Source organism: Xiphophorus hellerii, chromosome 12 (assembly GCF_003331165.1).
Source record: "Xiphophorus hellerii strain 12219 chromosome 12, Xiphophorus_hellerii-4.1, whole genome shotgun sequence".
Lineage (NCBI taxonomy): Eukaryota > Metazoa > Chordata > Actinopteri > Cyprinodontiformes > Poeciliidae > Xiphophorus > Xiphophorus hellerii.
In genome coordinates this window covers 20,197,207-20,209,233 of record NC_045683.1, presented here as the reverse complement: position 1 = coordinate 20,209,233, position 12,027 = coordinate 20,197,207, and the positions used below count along the sequence as shown (strand labels likewise).

At 40.7% G+C, this 12,027-nt stretch overlaps 1 long non-coding RNA gene across 1 annotated transcript in view; it reads right to left on the bottom strand.

The window, feature by feature from the left end:
* LOC116729117 (uncharacterized) overlaps positions 1-9,336 on the bottom strand; it is a 31,658-nt gene extending 22,322 nt beyond the window's left edge. Inside the window, exon 1 of the long non-coding RNA XR_004341074.1 lies at positions 8,720-9,336. This is a non-coding gene — a long non-coding RNA (uncharacterized LOC116729117). The remainder of the gene's footprint in view (positions 1-8,719) is intronic.
* Positions 9,337-12,027: the final 2,691 nt, after the last annotated feature.

Sequence of the window (12,027 nt, the reverse complement as noted above, 5' to 3'; positions counted from 1 at the left end):
TCCACCCTTTTGCCTGCGGGATCTTCAAGCCATTTCCAATTCGGTGTATATGCATGTCTGGGATGATGGCTTGTTAAGTCGAGGAAAACAAATACCAAGGAAAACCCCCTTTCTCTCTCTCTCTCTCTCTCTCTCTCTCTCTCTCTCTCTCTCTCTCTCCCCCAAACACTCAAAAATGGATGACAGGGTCCTTGCACATTGTTTGAGGAAAAATAATAATAATGTGCTCCAAGGTAACTCATGCGGACAGCAAGAAGGGAGTGAGATGTGGGCTTTAGCAAGGAATGAGGTGATACCTGGCTGGGGGGGAAGCTGCAGGTGGAGAGGCCCCCTCTCCTACTGTATACAAGCGAACCTGCTGTGCCAAACCACCCAGGTTACAGCAGAGGAGCGAGCAAGTGTGACTGTGAAAGGGGGGCGGGAGAGAGGGTCAGGAACAATCTGATAATGCAGCTTAATCAAAAGTGAAACCTTGCATGTGGCTGCACTGCAAACTCTAGGAGGTACGATTTGGTTCTCTGAGTCCACAGGATTCCAGTCAGCGTGCTTCCCTCGTCTATTTGTTATGAGAGATCTGATCAGTGCGGTTAATAAAAGGTTGTTTTCTCGGCAATCTGTCATAGATATGCTGTTTACAGTTGATGTGATATAGAAAAAAAATAAAAAAATAATGCGGCATTTGAAAAAAGAATGACTCAGTTGACCTCACGTATACGCAGTTTTATTTTCCACCTCTTCATGCGAGGAACAAAGACACAGTAAGAATGGGAGATGTTTGATTTTTTTTGTAAGCTGAACAAATTAATATTTTTAAAGGAAATAAATATTTATTACCACCATTTTTTTTTTTTTACTCAAAATAATTACACATCCCTCACAATATCCGTCAATGTGCCCTCTTAAAAATTTGGAATTTCGGGGGGAAAATGGCGCGCAAACTCTATTTAGGAATAAAATATTCACGTAGTCTTTCCAAAAAGAATAACAAATAAAATAACTGAGAAAGAGAGAGAGAATAAAAAGACCCTTTCCCTTAGTGTGTGTTTCTTTGTCACAGACTGCTGTGTAGAAAAGGCTCCCGCACCGCACCTGATCTGTCTGCGGCTGCTCTGTGGGGCCACGGCGCGTTTTAAGACAGCTGTAAAAGGCTCTCAGAGTCTCCAACACATTCATCAACGTCAACACAACGACGAGCCGCTATTTAGTGAAAGTGTAACTGCAGTAGCACATCATAGAAGAGAGGGAAGATTGCTATTTATTTATTTATTTATTTATTTATTTATTTATTTATTTATTTATTTATCTGATAGGTATTTTGTTGGGACAGATAATCGAGAAAAAACGCGGCTAAAAAAAGAAAGAAAAAAAAACTTCTGGAACATAAACAAATATTTTTTTCCCCAAAAAACATTCGTTAATTGTATTTTTTTTTTTCGAAGTTAAGGCTATGTTACATTTTTTCATGATACGTTTTCCAACAAAACACTGTGCCGCCATAATCAAGAGATTTAAAGCGTAAAATGTAATGCATCTCTTCCTCGTGTTATTACCCTTTTCACCACTTCTTCTCATTTTTCCTCTTTTTGTTATCGTTATTATTAATATTATTGTTATTATTATTATTATTATTATTAGCAATAGTAGCAGCAGTAGTAGGATTATTACAATAAAAATATAGATATTTTTAATAAAATCTAATTTAATTGTAAATAAAATATACAATAAGTAGTTCAGCAAGTCTGCATTTATAAAAAAATATATAAAACGCTCAAACACTGTATGACAATCTGACTGCTGTGAGTTTGCAGAACAAATTAATGTCCAACTCCTCGCTCATCGATTAATGTCTTTCCAGTGCTTAACAAAACAAATCAAAATATATGTCTCCGTTGGATAATGTCATTTGAAAAGAGTGTAAAAATCGCCACCTTAAAATCATGTAACAGTCTGCTGAAGCTGTGGAAACCCCTGGTTTAAAAAAAAAAAAGAAAAGAAAAATGGGGAAGGTGCTCTGCTGCGCCGGGGACTGTGGCTCAGAGAGCACAGCGTAAGAGAAAGAGAGAGACTGTGGGGCGGTTCTTGTATTGGAGGGTCCCACGACGCAGAGCGCCATCTAGCAAAGCGAGGTAGAAACAATCACAGACATCTCCGAGGGGTCGGGTCTGAGCAGGAGGCTGCCTATTTTACGCACACGGCGCAGGAGGAGCGCGACGACAAAACACCGGGGTTTAGCGCTTTTCAGACACTCGAAACTTTTTAAATCCAAATCATGGAGACATCGCAGATTCTGCTGTGCAAAACTCTGATCCCTTTCCTGACTCCAAGTGGCTGATCAGTTAAAAAGTGTGTGTGTTTAATATTTACACTGAAGCTCAAGTGAGAAGTCAGTATAGGAATATATATATATATATATATAATAGTCAGATCAGGGTTCAAAGCTAAAACAATCTAAATAGAAAAGTGAGTGATTTACATAAGTGCAGCTGACTCCCTTAACAAAACTCGATCAATGCCATCACTTACTTCAGTATTTGCATTTGTGCTATAGGCAAACATTATATCCTCTGCATAGTGTGTAGTTGTAAGTCTTTTTTTTTCTCTTAAAGAATAGATACTCCACTGGTGCCAATCAGCAAGTTCTGGTCAATTAAAGAAGAAGTAAATAAAATAAAAACAGTGGCTCTGACCCTCTCCTCACTCACACGTCGTATAATCCCCTCTTATCATCTTCACCGCGCTCATTTGCTTCATATACAAACACAGCTCAGTCTTATTCTCCATAGCCATCATTGCAGGTAATGATGGTCCAATAACAGCAGTGGCACTCTGAAAGACGCATGCAGCAGAAGCAATCCTGCGACTGCAACTGCTACAAATAATAATGATAATAACAAGGAGGAACTCTAAGAATGATAGTGGTGAAAGCAAGGACGCGAGGGATGGAGGGACATGAGCTGTAATAGCGCAACGATCAATGCAGGGTTGTCTATCTGAAATGATCAAAGCTCAATTGAAACAGAGGAGCCTCAGTATCAATGTTCATCTGAGGCTATGATGGACTGGAAATGTTAGGAATCAGCTGCGTAAAATACGCGCAAGAGACGCGGGTCGTTTAAAAGCTGAACTAATATTTCAGGTGCAGATAAAATGCTTAGAAATTATCCAGACTATGTATATAAAAACACCCCAACATATTTCACCTTTTCACACTGAATCAGCACAAATTGCGGCCAATCAGCTTTGCCGTTAAACTAATAAGTAAAGGCAAAATGCCTCCTTTTGTTTCTTTGTGCGCTTTATTTATGCACAAAAGTTTTCTTGTTTGTTTCTGGTTGAAAATCAAGTTCAGACCGCCTGGACACACTTATAGCAGAGGTTCAAAAGTAATTATTACAAACAAATTAGTAATCCGTGTGCTGCCATGCAGCTTAATTTTATTATGTACACATAACATTGCACTGACAAATGCATTTAAATGTGCGAGAGAGCTTGTGTGTGCACATCGTGGACACAAACCCCAACTATGAGAAGTAGATTGCAGAATAGGCCACCATAAGGGTAATATTTTATTAATTTATTAAATACAGGAGGACAATATTGATGTAGGTTTTTTATATTTTTTATGATTATGTTATAGGTTCTGCTTTGTGTTAATGGCGAAATTGGCTTCAGGTTATTGGTGATTTATTACTTTAGAAATACATCTTGAAATCTGACCAAAATTGGATCATTCTCATTAAAAATATGTAAAACATTTAGCTCTCGGTTTTTTTTTTATCATCACAGATATAGTCATATTCTGCTTCTTATAGAAGCAAGATTTAGAAGTAAATCCTTGAAATTTTGCGCCATCTGAAATTTTTTTAGCGCAGAATCTAGTGGTCAGAGAATTATAGGGCTGCTGCATCAGATTAGGGGCATATAGCATCACCTTACAAACGTTTTCTATCTCTGTATATTATGATGTTGTTAAGAAAAAGCCCTGTAAGGGGAAATGAGCAGCTTTCAATGGGAACTCCTCATTTTAATTCATTTCGCATACAAAGCAAACAGAGGCATTAAAGAAGAACCCCTTTTTTTCTGTGCGTGCAGTCACAGACCTCTGTGATCCCCCTCCTCTGGTCCACATGTTGTGTTTCGCTGCTGTGCTCTCTGCAGGCCTGCTCCCAGGCACAGAGACCCGAGGTTTATATGACCATACTCGCCTGCCGTCGTGGAAAAGGAGAAAGAGTGAAGATGTGACGGGGCGTATTTGAAGTATGACGAGCTTTGTGGACCACTTCTTTTCATTCCCATTGCCTCAAATATACGCCCGCTTTCAAATAAGCCTCTTTTACCCCCCCCCCCCCCCCCCCCCCCTTTCCCCTACCGTCCCTCCCTCTGTTCCACAACACACACACATACACACCAACCAACCCCCTGCCACCTTGACATGAATGGGCGACTGACCTTTAGGGCCGTGTCCACTCTGCGGTCCAGTTTTATCCAAATAAGCCTTCTCTTCACCCCCTCCACGCCCTCCCCCAGCTAGACTGCCTCATACGGTGCCAGTAATTCTTTACTGATATCATCAGCGGATGCAAATGAATTTGGACAGGGTGGGGTGCGAGTGTGTGTACGGCGGGGAGGGGGCAGGGAGGGGGGGTATGTTGTTGATGGGCAAAATACCACACTGGCTGCAGAATGCTTCATGTGGAGAGATGGGTATATTGAATCCGCTGCCACCCGAACCAGCCAGATTCAATATATTGCACTGAGGAAGGGGGAGGAAAATAAAATACACATTCCTATTGGAGAAATCTCGGCTGTAAAATACCACCGAGGAAAACAAAATCGGCATTCAAATGAGATGCGTTTATTTCTGCGTGGCCTTTGAAGAGGAGAGAGGGGTCGTGTCACTCAAACGAGGGAAAGGGCCACTCCGTTATAACCCCCCTCCCTCCTCTCTCTCTCTCTCTCTCTCTCTCTGTCTCTCACCCTCCTCTTCCCGTCTTCTCTCGCTCAGACCGACCCCCACTCATTCTTCCCGTACGCACATTTTCAACTATAGCGCACGCTGGCTTTGGGGGGCGACACAGAAGCTAGATTAGAGCTTTGCTTCTTTAACTAGGGAAGAGGAGGCACTTCTATAATCACAGCGGCGGTATGTGGGGCCACAAAGGAGTCTGCAACCACAGGGTGAGGGGGTCTTAGGTAGAATGTTCCAAGCGCTGGCCGAGCCTGAAGTAATATTATTATTATTAATAATAATAATAGTGAGAATAAAAATGCGCTCCACCTATCAATCAAAACGCATCATGTCGGGCGTAAAGAAGTTATTGACATACGTAAGCACAGCAAAAAGCCTGTGCAAACATTTTCCAGAGTATCAACCCCTGATATGGCCTGGGTTAGGACAATTCTCACCACGGTAATTATTCTGTCTTCATATGGAGAACAACACCTTTCTTGTTGACGCCTTTTAGAGTGTGTTTCTCTGAGCGCCTGCTGGCATCCTCTTCCTGCTTCCCTCAAGCGCAGAAGCGTAACATGGACACGCAAATTTGATGGATGGCGCTGAGTAAGATGGGGAAAAAAGACACATATTTATCAACGTGTCCTCTGAGGTGGCTGGGAGCTGGAGAGAAACAGAGAGGGGGAAAGATCCAGGTACAGGGGATCAGAGGGAAACCTTACCACTGTCAGGCACACTGAGGCATATATGAGAGATGTATTGCAATGATCCACTCTGGTTTATCATACACTATAAAAATGAACTCTTAGGAGTATCACATGTCAACTATTAAATAAGTTTTAATGACTGATGAAACACATAAGTTTGTAAGTCTAATACTGGCTAGCTCCTTTAGTTAAATAACAAATCCAAATGAACTATTTTCAACAGAGTTTGCCATTTATTTGAGCTTCAGAGGGCAGTGAGGAGGATAGTGTACATGGGTTCAGTATTAAAATGCATAGCGTCTTCGTAAAATGTAGAAGCTGTTGTAGTATTAGTGCTTGGTAAGGATTATATTGCAGAGCTAGAATTCAAGTTCGTATCCAGCTGTCACTAGTTCAGCAATGGCAATGTCAACTAAAAAGTGCAAGAACACCGAGATCTGTAACTCTGAGGCAGCCATTGGCAGGGAGAGGATTTTACAGCTCAACAGTTTATTAACATTACATTTTAAAATGTTCATTAGCATGTCAGAAAAATATTATGACAACAAATTTTATGAGTGCTTATACTTGCAAACTTTCTAGCAAACTGCTTCTTAACCATGAAGCTGTGATTGCCAACAACTAACAATGTTGTTCATCTCAATAGTTCCCTTTCCCTTTTCTTGTCACAATAGATTCTAAATCTATCATGAAAAGACAGACAGTGGTAAATGATTAGTATTTCAGTAACATTTTAGGCCTGCACTCGTTTAGCCACAGTACAATCCTTAAGTAGAAACCGGCTGGCAGCCCAGCTTTTTAACCTTGAGGTAATTGTTGCCGATGAACAGCACATCCTAGCTTTGGCTTTCTGGAAAATAGTTTCCATTCCACCAAAGAACACTTAATTACTGATCTAGTACATTTTATGTCTGACATAGGTTAGCAGCAATGCTAATTCTAAAGCCAAATGTGCTAGCAAACTGAGCTCCTTAAACCTGATGCAGTCGTTGCAAATCGGTCGTCACATCTGAGCTCTTCAGATGCCACATTTTTCAGATTTAAATTAATGAATTTTTTACCATTTCAGTAAGTTATGATTAAACTCATATGACAACAAGATTTATGCTAAAGTAAATCTTTCTAATAACCTTGAGGTGCTCAATTGCAATAAATGGTGTGTCTAAGCTTTGCATGCCAGTTGGTTGGAATATATTTGAAAACGTATTTCTCATGTCAGTAATTGTTTATGCCTTAATCAAAACCAGTTCTCCCGTTTGTTTCCCTTTTAGAATGTGCGGAAGAACAAAATGAGCAAAGTTATATAAATTATTATTTTCAGAATGCGTGTAGTTGGGTTTCTTTTAGCTGTGAAACTTACATAAAGTCAACTTAGAAATACTGATTTAAATGTACCCAAAATAAGGTTTGCAAATTATTACACTCATTTTATTGATGAAATTTAAACAGTTTTTTTTCAGCTTAAGATAGATAGATAGATAGATAGATAGATAGATAGATAGATAGATAGATAGATAGATAGATAGATAGATAGATAGATAGATAGATAGATAGATAGATAGATAGATAGATAGATAGATAGATAGATACATAGATAGATAGAAACTAAATGAGTATATTAGTCAAATCTCCAACAAACGTCACTCGCCTGTGTTTAGAGCAGAGGTTGGATACCTGCTGAAAAGCTTGCCAATCTTTTGTCAGAGGATAATATGGGAGAGGACTGCATAGGGTGTGGGCTCAGTGGATTATATCTTTTCACGCATTATTCTGCTTGAGTGACTTGCTGAAAAAAAGCGCACAGGCACCAACAAAGATTGGTCAGGCATGAATGCGGCCTGTGTGTTTTGTCTATATAACATATTAATCTATCAAACCCTGAAGTGGGAAGTTTTGAAGAGCACCGATTTTTTCAAATATAAATAAATAAATTTATTCATTTATTTATTTATCTATCATAAAGGTAAACACACACATGCGCACGCCCACGGCTATTTTTTGCTTAAATATGGTTGCTGTTTTATTGTATGCGATTTCTTTAAGGGAAAAAACTCAATGAAAGTGGGTCAACAATAAATTCTAGGCGTTGATGTAATTGCAACAAAATGCTGCTGAGTAAAATATCGAGGAGCTCGCCGACTGCTGTGGCAGCACACAGTCACACCACACACACACACACACACACACACACGCACACACACCATCTGGAGAGTATTAGAAAGAGAAAGCCGTAAATATTGCCTGAAAAGCCCAGGCGTTATCAGGTATGTAAGCCCAGGCCTTGCTGCATGCGCGGCCCTCCCATATGTTGACATAATCAGACTGTTGGGGATGTCTATTAAAACGTGTCTGAATTTAATAAATGAACACAGTGATTAAATTCAATTTGTTTGCTGCTGCTCACCGGATGACTCCCGGTGTGCTTACATTTTTTTTTTTTTTTTTTGGAAATGGTGGATTGTGGTCTGGATGCGACGCTGCGCAGCTCGCTGTATGTTAAAGTTTGCAGAGGAAGCAACAGGTTTTGGCATAAGCGCCTGCTCCTGCATCTGCAACCATCATCGAGTTTTCTGCATTTGTCTCTACTACATATTGACTAAGGCACACTCTCACACTCTTGACAGAAGAAATTAAAAGTTCCAGTTGGGCTGGAAAAGGGTAAAGAATAGGATCTTGTTCACTTCTTCCTCTTTAAGCCTAGGCATTTTTTTTCTTCTTTTTTTTACTGCTTTCCTGTTTAGTATACAGTGTGGTTTTGCTTCACCAGCATCCACGCAAACAACTGTTGGTTGGTTGGCAGCAGGAGAAGAAAGTTGCACACTCGAGTTTACAGACATACATAAACGTGCGTACACCCGAACATACAGCCACATACCCTTTGCGCTCACACTTCCCTCTGTCTTTCTCACCCACTCCCCCTGGAACACACGCACACACCAACAGGACAGACAGACAGACACACACACACACACACACACACACACACGCACCCACCCACTCAGACGCACACACAGAAAAAGAGAGAGAGAGAAAGACAGAGTGTCAGGATGAGCCTTACTTTTCCCCCCTTTTCCTGCCATGAATCTTCATCCGTCCGTCGCTGACAGAACTTGACTTGATCCAGCCGCGTCTTCCTCTTCAGCGCTTAGAAATAAAGTCCGCAGCAAAGTGAATTGCGCTTTAATTATTATATGCATGCACTTATGTACGTGTCTGGGTTGCGTCCCGAGCCCAGAAGGCTTTGGTAGAGGAGGGAGAAGAGTGCAGATTGAGACATATTGAGCTCGCTTTTAAAAGGATCATTTCATCATGTGGGAGGTTGGGACACACAAAGTTTGGACCCGTGACTGGCATTCCGGAGAGAGACATGCATATTTTAAAACAACAAAGCAAGACAGAGACCAAGGGGGGCCCGAGTGGGGGAAGGAGGGGAGGGGAAAAAAAGAAAAGAAAAAAAAAACTTGGAAAGAAGTTACTATCAGCTGAACAGCTGTCATTATTGGGCGAAACTACAGCGCATATTAAGATATAATCGTCTGAACAGGAGAGAAGAGAGGGAAGCTTGTCTGCAGCAATTCGTTGAAAGATTCTTTATTACACATGTTAACTTCGGGCTGAGTTTTTTAATGTAATTGTTAAAAAAGATTTTAAATTTTTTTTTCAAGTTTTAAATATTTTAAATTTACGTTGGTTTTTTTTTTTGTTTTTTTTTAGCTTTCTATGTATTTATTGCATATTTATTGCATTTCGAGAGAATGGTAGATAAATAACCCCACTTGGTTAAATTTAATAAATAAATAAATAAATAAATAAATAAATAAATAAATAAATAAATAAATAAATAAATTCAAAATCCTTCCATTCTTTAAATAAAACATTAGTTAATCACAGACTTTATTTTTCAGTCTCAAATATCCAAGTCTCGGGTCGCAATTTAAACGTCTCCCACTTCTATTTTGTCACGTCACACACAATTGTATCTCTCTCAAGCAAAGCCGGTGCGCTTAGCGCTGTCACTTCTGCACAGCTTTTACAACATCACCCCCCCCCCACACCCTCCACCCCCCACTTTCTCTGCCTTACTTTACTACAGGCTTTTTCTCCCCTCCTTTCTCTCTCTCTTGTGCAAGGGTCCATTCGTGCAAAAAGGAGTGAAGAGGGCATAAATAAAAATGCGCTGGCTGTGACGAGAGATCTGTCCGCTGGAAATGAAGGGCCGGGTGGGGAGAGACAAAGGGGGGTGGGGGGTGGGGGGGTTATGCAGTGGTGTAGAGCTGGATATCTCTGTTAGTTGTCAGCGTTTAGTCCATGGCTGTGGAATGCTAATGAGTGGGGTCTCTCTCTCTCTCTCTCTCTTTCCCTTTCTCCCCCTCCTCTTCTTTCCTCCTCCCCTCCTCCTGTCCACCCCGCCTTCTCGCTCGCTCCGGGAGAAAAAGCGGATCGATAGCTGACCCGATGGTTTTGGCCAATGCTTTATTTATCTGGCCAGGCAATGATATTATCAGCCTTGAACGTTATATACAGCAAACGTCTTCCTAAATCAACACAAAGAGATCCGCTTACACAGCGATCCGGGCTTTCTCACAATCATCTCTCTCTCTCTGTCTCTCTCTCTCTCTCTCTCTCTCCCCTCCACCCTCCGCTCTCCCTCAGCACATACGCTTACGTACGGTTTGTGGATACGCACGGGCGCACGCAAACATACATTACATGCGCCTTTCACGCTGTTCCAACAGTCGGGCGTGTGCGCGTATAAGCAGGGAGGCAGTCCCCTTGTGTTACATTCGCAGCTCCAGAAGGGCTGGATTTGATCCATGGCTTAAAGGTTGCCTGTGTGGTCTGCGGACTGATCTATGCCACCGACTGAATATAGAGCCCGTGCAACAAGAAGCTGGGTCTGGATGCTGAGATGTGGCACACATCTCTAGCATAGGCTACGTCTATGTAAATTTGGCCATCAGTTCCTAGCCATCTTGGAAAGCCAGGGTGGATGAATGAGCTATATGGCGAGAGCACTTGTTGTCATTTTTTTCTTTTTCTTTTTTTTTTTTTTTATTACGCACGAGACGATATGAGAAATAAGCCGCGTCACACTTCAGAGGGGGGCTCCCATTCGTTTATATAAGCGGGAGCCTCGGCTATTTGGAAAGTGTTATTGTCTCAAACAGCCGTATTTGTCAAATGTGACCGAGCTGCTGCTGCTGCTGCTGCTATTTCTTCTAAGTGAAAACTAGTGACGTGTGACGCCAAATAGGACGTTTTTCTTCTTCCTTTCCCTACTGCTGCAGAACGCTGCAACGCCGGTTCGCATTGAGGGGTTCAAGAGAAATAGGGCTCACTGACAACTTGGGATAATAAATGCTTCGCTTTCAGACAGATATCTCAAACGTGAAATCGCACCCAGCTGCTTGTGTAAAAGCAAACAAATAGCCCCCACCCGTGTCGGGAGTCCTCCACTTGTGGTTTGATGAATGAAACCAGACAAAGGTAAATGGTTATTTAACTCATTTCGCTGTAATACTTTGGTGACCGGCGTTTCCTCATATCCATCTCCCTTTACCCACCGCAGTTAACTTGACAGTGCAGTTATTTCTCTTTCTTCTCACATTAAGGGATAAATCGTTTAATTGATAGTAGCTAATATTGTTACATATAATGACAATAAAAAAAAAATAAGCAAACGACAAAAAGTCATTATGTTAGCATTTGAAATATTACGTAATACAATAAATTAAGCCTCTATCACAATATCCAAAGAACCTCAACAGGAATAAGCACTTTATTCCCGGAGTCCTCATGTGTTTCTCTTAGATTGCCTATACTGAAACGTTAATTAGGAACACATGCCACCATTTTCATGTGTTTTTTTGAACCGGCGCTTTATATAGCCTGCAGTGTAACAATTGTAGAACAGAATGCTCTCAGCGAGAGGATAAAAGATAGTTACTCTGGAGGGGATTCTGAATACATTATGTGGAGACAAGCAGCTGAAAGCTACGTTTAATAAGCCTACAAACCCTCTATTTAACTCCGGACCTACATAAAAAAACAACAACAACAAAAAACAACATCTGAAAAAAAGGGAGTGTAATGGCCAACGTAAAACATAATTATTTAGACCTCCAGAATGTCACCTATTAAAATCCTCTGAGTTCTTCACACAAAAATACTGAAAATAAGTTAAAGTTTAAATAATAATAATAATAATAATAATAATAATAATAATAATAATAATAATAATAAAGCACCAGTTAAGTCAATTTCAGTTGAAATGCCACTAAACATTTTTGTTGTCTTTTACTGTCCTTTTTTGTTTCGATTAAGCTTCGATGATTCAGTCTGCAAGATAATGTGGAAATACTCCGT